Consider the following 9,580-nt stretch of genomic DNA (forward strand, 5'->3'; position numbering starts at 1 on the left):
TCTATTCATTCTTCTCATCTACCTCAATTAAAGGAGGTTTGACTTTAATTATTTGACTTGTATAGGTACAAATAACCTCTGTATCCAGAAAATAAAATGTGTATAACAGTCTTCGGAAGCTGGGTTCTAAAAATATTATCACATCTGTCTTACAATCGAGTACTAAGAGAGCTATTTAAAATTTAAATGAACATTTCCCCTAATTGAACTAAGAAACATATCAAGGTCAGGCTTACTATCTAGTACATAGCCCTAAAAGAAAACTGGAAAAAGAGAAAGCTTAAAAAATACGGAGTTGCTGTCCTCTATATTTTTAAGGACAGAGGACAATATATTGATTATTAGATAGAAAAACACATGTGTTAACTGACAGTAAAATAATATAACCTTCACAATTTTATGAGAGAAATCAGTGTTTAAGATGAAGATCATTCAAAATACAGCAATGTAGATCAATCAGAATGGTTTGACAATACATCACACCATATACAAAAACGAACTCAAAATAAATCAAAGGCCAAAATGTAAGAGCTAAAAGTACACAACTTTTAGAAGAAAGCATAGGCATAAATATTTATGACCTTGGATTAGGCAATTGTTTCTTAGACATAAGACCGAAAACACAGATAACAAGAGAAAAAAAAGATAAATTAGACTTCATCAAAATTAAAAACTTCTGTGCTTCAAAGTAAACCATCAAGAAAGTGAAAAAACAACCCACAGAATGGGGGAAAGTATTTATAAATCATATATCTGATCAGAAACTGGTATCCAGAATACATAAAGTACTTTTACAACTCAACAATTTAAAAAAAATTTAAAAAGGAACGAAGGATTTCAATGGACATTTCTCCAAAGAAGATGTACAAATAACCAATAAATAAAAAGATGCTCAACATCATTATTCATTAGTGAAATGCAAATGAAAATCTCAATGAGGTTCATACCCATTAGCATGGCTATAATCAGAGAGACAGACAATGACAAGTGTTGACAAGGATATGGAGAAACTGGAACTCTCATACATTGCTGGTGGGAATATAAAATGATGTAGCCACTTTGGAAAACAGTTTGGCAGTTTCTCAAAAAAGTTAAACATAGTTACCATATAACTCAGCAATTCCACTCCTAAGTATCTACCCAAGATAAATAAAAATATATCCACACAGAAAGTTGTACATTAAGGTTTATAGCACCATTATTCATAATTTTAAAAGTAAAAACAGCCCAAATGTCTATCAATTGAGTGAATAAACAAAATGTGGTTTATCCATACAATAGAATATTTTTCAGCCATAAAAAGGAATGAAGTACTGATATGTATTATAACATGGATGAACCTTGAAAACATTATGCCAAATGAAAGAAGACAGACACAAAAGGCCACACGTCATATGATTCTATTTAAGTGAGAAATCCGGACTAGACAAACCCATAGAAACAGAAAGTAGATTGGTAGTTTCCAGGGGCTGGGACGGGGAGGGGAAATGAGACATGAATACTAATGGGTTTGGTGTTTCCTTCTGGAGTGATAAAAATTGTCTATAATTAAGAAACTATAGGTGGTGGTTATATAACTTTGTGAAAATACTAAAAACTACCTAGTTGTACACTTTAAAAATGTGAATTTTATCATATATTAATTATACCTCAATTAACAAAAAATGATTAGAGAAACTGATGACCTTTTCTTACATGAGAAAAATTGACAAATAACTATTTTTTTGCAAGTATCACTTGCCAGTCAGATGTTTCTTAAGTCCTACACCATTGTCCTCATGGTCTGTGATCTCCATCCTGTTTTTCAAGCCATTGGCGTCTTACTCTTCAGCAGAAAAGGATTATGGGAGGAAGAGGTCTAGGATGAGGAAAGAATGTCTATTTCTTCTTGTTGGTAATTTAAAAAATAATGATCATAATCTATAACTTTGATGATTTTTTTTTATCATGTTGAAAGAGCTGTGTCGAAATAGCTTCTTCAGCCAGGCACGGTGGCTTATGCATGTAATCCCAGCACTTTGGGAGGCCAAGGTGGGCAGATCGCCTGAGGTCGGGAGTTTAAGAGTAGCCTGGACAACATATCGAAACCCCATCTCTACTAAAAATACAAAAATTAGCTGTTCGTGGTGGCACGTGCCTGTAATCCCAGCTACTTGGGAGTCTGAGGCAGGAGAATTGCTTGAGCCCGGGAGGCGAAGGTTGCAGTGAGGTGAGATCGCACCACTGCACTCCAGCCTGGGTGACAGAGTGGGACTCCATCTCAAAAATAAAAAAATAAATAAATAAAAATAAAAATAAGTGTTGAAGATAGTTTTTTAAGTGTAAGGAAACTAATACCTTGTGGAAACAAATCTACACAAAGGAATGAAGAGGATTATCAGTAATGAATAGGGGTTTAAATGTAAAGAAAAAAACCTTTTTGTAGTAATAGAATTGTTCTATACCTCGATTGTGGTGAAGGTTATATTAGTGTAAATATTTGGGGCCGGGTGCGGTGGCTCACGCCTGTAATCCCAGCACTTTGGGAGGTCGAGGTGGGTGGATCATGAGGTCAGGAGATCGAGACCATCCTGGCAAACACTGTGAAACCCTGTCTCTACTAAAAATACAAAAAATTTAGCCGGGTGTGGTGGCAGGCGCCTGTAGTCCCAGCTACTCGGGAGGCTGAGGCAGGAGAATGGCATGAACCCCGAGGGGTGCAGCTTGCAGTGAGTGGAGATTGTGCCACTGCACTCCAGCCTGGGTGACAGAGCAAGAATCCATCTCAAAAAAATAAATTGGTAAAACTCACCAAACTGTCAAGTAGGTGCTTAAACGCCTGTATTCCACTGGATGTAAGTGCTTTTCAAATCCTCTAGTGTCGTTACTCCTTGGATGTGTGATTGATCATTGATATGGTTTTGATATTTGTCCTGCCCAAATCTCATGCTAAAATGGAATCCCCAGTGTTGGAGGTGGGCCTGTTAGGAGGTGTTTGGGTCATAGGAGTAGATCCTTCATGGCTTGGTGCTGTCCTCACAATGCAATAGTGAGTTCTTGAGGGATCTGGTTGTTTAAAATTCTGTGGCATCTTCCCCCTTCTCTTGCTCCTGTTCTTGCCATGTAATGTACCTGCTCCTACCTTGCCTTCTGCCATGAGTAAAAGCTTCCTGGGGCCTCCCGAGAAACTGAGCAGATGCTGGCATCATGGCTGTGTAGCCTGCAGAACTGTGAGCTAATAAAGCCTCTTTTCTTAATTGAAATACCTAATCTCTACTATTTCTTTATAGCAATACAAGAATGGTCTAGCACAATCTTTTAAATTTCTGTCTCTTTTACTGTACCTTCCATGCACCAAATTCTTCTCAGGAAAATGCTGGATCAATAATGTGAATTTTATTCTCCTATATCTAGTCAAATAAGCATAACTGAAGAAAAAATTACCATGCAGATGTGAACCACTACAAATACATTTTTCCAGCTTCAACTGGTTCCTCAGTGCTGTGCAGGAATTCTTGATGTGTTCTTAGCTATGGTCTCTTCACCTCACTTACTGAGCAAATGAAAGCATTTGCTTTCATTCCTTTCATTTCAAATATGAGGGCCGATATTTGTGAGATTTCTCTCACTTTCTGCAGAACATCTTGCCTTGTTACTTACTTATAAAAGGGAAAGAATCTGTCATAAATTGTCCCAAATATCCCCCCAACATATCAACAGATCTACATTCACCCATCCTTACCTCTTCTGTCCACTCTCAGAGGATGAGGTGCCCTGCTGTTCAAGGCCTGCCCCTCCATCTGTCCCCTTGACTGTGGCCTCCCATAACTCCTCTGGGATTTCACTCCATCATTTCTCTCACCCTCTCATCTTTAGCCCACCTCATCATTGGCCCTGCATTCAGCTAATAAATATGCTCAAATTATCTCCCATCCTAAAAATAAAACCAAAAATCTCTTTCAGTTGGCTGCCATATTCTCTCTTCCAAATTTCTGTAAATTAAAAGTAGTCTGTGTTTCTCCCCCAAACCACTCTCTTTAGTCTCTGGATCTTCTGACCCACCACTTTGCTGAAAATTTGGCCATAAATAACTCCTCTTCTTACAGTCTTTTTGGATATTTCCTATCCTTAGTGAATCATTGTGCTGTGCTTGATGCTTGCTGCCCCCTCTTCCCTTCTCCCTTGGTAACTGAGATAACAGTAGAGGAAAAGTTTGCCCAAGGAGAATGTCGATTGACAAGAGAAGAAACCCAGAGATGCAAACTTAGGTGAAGTGAACATTTTAAAAAGCAGGAGCCTATGATTGAAGAACTTTAAATTTAGAGGGAATGGTCAGATGACAAGAGGAAAACCAAGGGGTGATGTCGTGGAAGCTAGAGGAGAAAAGGAGAGGGATTAATGTGTCCAGCAATTTCTTCAAGGCAATACGCTGAGCAAGAGACTGGCAGTTAGGAGCCTCGTGCTCTTGGCTCACTTCATAGCCATCTAGTTCTGTGGCCTACCAGTTCTCATCCTCTTAATTCTTAGGTTAGACGAGAAGATATGTGAGATCTCTAAATCTTCAGGTTTAAACATGGATGTCTTTCACTACACCGGAGTAAATAGCTTATTCAATATTCATTTTAGGATCCTTATTGGACTTCAGCTTCCTACTACCTTTCAAATGGGCCATCGCAAGATTTTGTCCAGTAGTAACAGTGAGCATTGCAGCATCTTTACTTATCTTCCACGCTCAAACAACCCAGCCATCTGGGCATTCTCAGCCATAGAGCCTCTTACTGTTTTGAGTCACTACCTTCTAAAGGTTGTACTGGTTTTATCCCAATCTCTACCAAATAAATGCATGAGCCAAAGAAACTGGCTCATGTGTTATGAATAGATTTGTTCTCTGTAAATATAACTTCAAAAATACTATGAAAAAAGTATATGTATTTAGGTTCAGGAACTCCAGAACTGGGTACTTTGCTTTTTCACCCTTCATTTTTCTTTTTCCTGAAAGATTTCATCCCAGACTTATAAATGGAAACAAAACACCTTGGGAAAAGAAAGAAGTAGTATTGATTAATTTCTTCTGTATATTATTCTAGTCCCCTTTAGTCAGAAAATAGCTAAGAGTACTGTTCTTTTGGCATTTGGAGTAAAACTAGTTCCTAACATTCTTTTTTGAGTGAACTTATATCTCAGACACCAAGGAACAAATGAGAAGTGTAAAAACAGCACTGCCTCTACTAACTCCCACTAGTTTTCTGTCTTGAAACACTTTTTAAAAGTTCGATATAAATTACCTGACAATGGCATTTGCAGCTGTGGCAAGGTGATGGGAAGTGGATTTATTTTGCCAGGTTTCCTTTGGGGGGTGCCAGTAGCAGTCCTTTCTAACTCTGTGGTTATACCCAGTGCAGCACAAATAGTCTCCAGGAACTGTTAATCCTTTCCTTGCAGCAAATTTACAGTGGCAGCCAAGGAAAACAGAAATCACTGTGACTTGATGGGAAGAAGGAGATGATTGCCAACTGGAAGATGGCAGTGGAAAGATAAACTTTTACAAAAGAAATAGATCTAACTTATCAGGAAAGCATGCACCTGTACGAAAATTCATGAAGCAACGTGTAGAAATACGATGATGAGTTGGGTGATGATAAAAGGAGAGAGAAATAGAATTGATATTGTCATGGAAGTCAGCTTTACACTAAATGGCCAGAGAGGAGATGCGTAGTGTTTTCTGAATATAGCCAATAATACGGACACAGAACAGGATCCAGAAGTGATGGGGGTAGGGCCGAGGCTTTAGCTAGACAGCTGCTGAAAGTTTCATTCTGCTAAAAGCATGTATCTGGTAAATTCTTGACTTGCTTTGCTAATAGTTTCATCTCTCAGATGTTTGAGGAAGCGATAAGGGGAACTGCAACTTAACTGTGAATTTCAGGGAAGGGCTAGATGGTGATGCGTCAGGGACAGGAAATTTGTGAGATATTTACCCCTATATTTTGGAGATTTGTAACAGTGAGGGGTGGGAATTCTGGGAAGAGTCAGAAAGCCACTTCGGCCTTCAGGAAAACAGATTTCAAAGAAACCAGACAGAAATTTTTCACATTTTTTAAAAGGAATGTAGCTCAAGAGGGAAGGGCAATTCTAAAAGTGAGGAGAGAAGAGAAAGTCTAACAAAGCAGTTATAACTTCCAATATAAAAAAGAATTCTTTAAAATTTTTGAGATTTAAGAAACAATATGTATTTGTATATTAGTGAACTCCCCAGTCACTGGAAACAAACTAATTCTACACAGTTGCCTCTAAATAATGGAATCAAGGGGATTTTTATATAGCATGGGAATTTGAACTATATCAAATGTGTGTGTACCTTGATTCTTTTGGCAGACTGGAGAAGCCTGTGGATCTCTTAATAATGATTTTAAATGTAGAGAATTACAAAAAAGTTATATTGAAATACGGCTATCTAAATTTTAAAAATAAATTCGTGATATAATAATGTATGCATATCCTTATTAATGCATTAAATAATAAGATCTAGTATCAGGTCTAATAACTATTGTAATTTTGAGTAGCACGGAGTATAAATATCATTTCAAGATACCTAAAACAAATTTGATGAGATGTGAAAATATTTCAGTCACAGGTGCCGTGAATACTACTGACATTTTTTACCTAAATTCATGTTTAAGAAAACACTATGGTACAGTTAGACATTTGTATAAAGATGTAGCTGGGCATGGTGGCATGTGCCTCTAGTCCTGCTTACTTGGGAGGCTGAAGCAGGAGGAACCCTTGAGCCCAAAAGTTCTGGGCTGTAGTGAGTTATGCCAATTGAGTGTCTGCACTAAGTTCAGCATCAGTATGGTAATCTCCTGTTAGCGGGGCCTATGGGGCTGGCAAAGGAGGGGTGAATGGACCCAGGTCAGAAGCAGAGCAGGTCATAACTCCGGTGCTGATCAGTAGTTGGATCACCTGTGAATAGCCACTGCACTCCAGCCTGGGCAACATAGCAAGACCCTATTTTTAAAATATATATATATTTTTTTTCTATCCAAGCTCATAGACACCCTGAATTCTATTCAGAAAACGCTGAATTCTACCCAAGGAACCATGAGATTCTACTAAAGTGACTGTATATGAAATTTCACTGGATTCCCATTTCCTGTAGAGAAAAAAACAAATTCTAGAATTGCAAAATAGGTCTTCAATGTGGTGCTTGAGGAATAGAACTCTGGAACCAGTTTGCCTAGGTTCCAAACCTCATTTCAGCTACCCAGCTTTGTGATCTAGAGCAAATTACTTAAATTCTTAATGCCTCAGTTTTCACATATGTAAAATGGGAGAAATTGTAGTATTCGTCTCATTGGGTTTGTCTGAAGTTTCAATGAAATAATTCTTGTGTTGTCATTAGCTATTACTAACACTGATGTAATCTTATTTATCACTTTACCCACCCTCTATCTCTAGCCTGTGCTTAGCCATGCTAAGCTAACTGCAGTTGCACAAACACACCGACATTGTTTCACCCCTCCATGCCCTCACTCATGTTACTCCTTCTGCCTGAAGAATTGGTTGTAAATCTTTTGCAACACTTTCCCTTCCTTGCATCTATCCCTGTACCTTAAAATCCATCAATCCAATCTGGCAACACTTCTATGAAGTCATTTTACCTCATTCATAGCAAACTGACCGATTCCTTCTTTGGGTTTTATCATGCTTCTTCTGACCAGCAAATTTCGATATGTATTAACCCTGGCAGATAACAGATTAACAGATAGGTCTAGCACCCAGGAGAGCAGTCAGGGCTGGACATATAAATTTGGGAGTTATTAGCATGTTAACTTATAGGTGGGAAAGACTTGGGACTGAATGTGATATCCTAGCAATAATGCAGGAAAGGAAGAAAAGAGAGTTAAGTGCCTGGCACGTAAGGCACCATACACGTCTGTATGTTGATCATAGCCAATGCTGTTTTTATGTACTTTTGTTACTTTTTCTTCTCAACAAACATACACTTCTCAAGGATAAGAACCAGGATTTGATGATGAAGACCTTATGACAAGGCTAAAGCCAGGTGTGCAGTGCAGTTCTCATGAATGGATGGATAGGTGGATGGGTGGATGAATGAGTGGATGAATTGATGAGTGCATAGTATAATAGTAGAGGATTTTCAGCATTCATATCAAGACAGAGTTCAAACTAGCTACACTGACTGAAAACCAAACAAAAATGATTTAATCTCTCAAATGATTCACATGTAACTGGAATCTTTGCCCTGCCTTTCTCATCAATTGCCCTTCAGGTACATGCCTTCTTGTTGGAACTATTTCTAACTTACTGGGTTGCTGTGGAAATCAAATGAGAGAATGTATAATATAATGCTTTATGAAATGTAAAGAGCTATACATATGTAAATAATTAAACTATGTAATTTGAAAGATGCTCTCTCAAAATATCTCCTACCATATTGCCTTTCCTGGCACAATCTGCCCCACACTGCCTAACTGGTCAGAGTTACACAGCCCTTCTCTAGATCAGAGAACATCCACAGTTCATTGGCTTTCTAACGTCACTGAGCACTGGTTACTCATAAAAGAAGGGATAGGGATGACCTTATCCTTTTCCCAGACACAGAGATAAGTTTATTAGTCTAGCTTTGAAATCAGACTCCCTGGGTTCAAACCTTGAATTTGGTTCAAACTCTGAGCAAGTGACTCTATCTGTCTATGCCTCTGTCTAGTCCTACTTCCTCAATTCTCATTCCCTCTGTTCAAGCTTCACTTTCCTTGGCTTCCATGTCATTCCATGGTCACTCTCTGCTGTTATTTTGTTCAACCTGTCAATATCAACTAACATGAGAGATCACTTTTTCCTTCACTGTCATCTCTTGGCGTCTGGTGACTCCACTCTCTCCTGGTTTTCTACCTACTTTTCTGGCCTCTCCCTTTTAACCTCCTCTGCCAGATCCTCTCTCCACCTAACTTTTAAGTTTTGAAGTGACTTAGAACTCAGGCCTGAACTCTTTTCTTCCTTTTCTGCATTATTGCTAGGATATCACATTCAGTCCCAAGTCTTTACCTAAAAGTTAAAATGCTAATAACTCCCAAATTTATATGTCCAGCCCTGACTGCTCTCCCAGGTGCTAGACCCATCTGTCCAACTTGGCATCTTTATTGAATGCCTAAAATCCATGTCAAACAAAACTGGATTTCCCTCAACCCATCCCCACCAAAAAGAACACACAAAAAACCCCACTCTTCCCCCACTCATTCCCCTCTCAATTATGACACACTCTAACTGCTCAAGCTGAAAACTATGAGTCATCCTTCATTTTCTTCCCATCATCTTCACCCACGTTTATCTTAATGCCTAACAGCTCCACCTCCAAAACTCTCCTGCCTCTGTCCTGAACATGGAATCATTTTCATGTCTACCACCAGAGTCTAAACCACCCTGAACTTTCTCCTGAACTATTCAATAGTCCTGTAACTTATCTCTCTGTTTATAATCTCAGATGCCTACAGTTCATTTTCCATGGTGATCTTTTAAAATTATAAATCAGACCACACCACTCTCCTGTTCTGATCCTCAGAATACAATCTAATTCCTT

The sequence above is a fragment of the Pongo pygmaeus genome, chromosome 10, assembly GCF_028885625.2.
Source record: "Pongo pygmaeus isolate AG05252 chromosome 10, NHGRI_mPonPyg2-v2.0_pri, whole genome shotgun sequence".
Classification (NCBI taxonomy): domain Eukaryota; kingdom Metazoa; phylum Chordata; class Mammalia; order Primates; family Hominidae; genus Pongo; species Pongo pygmaeus.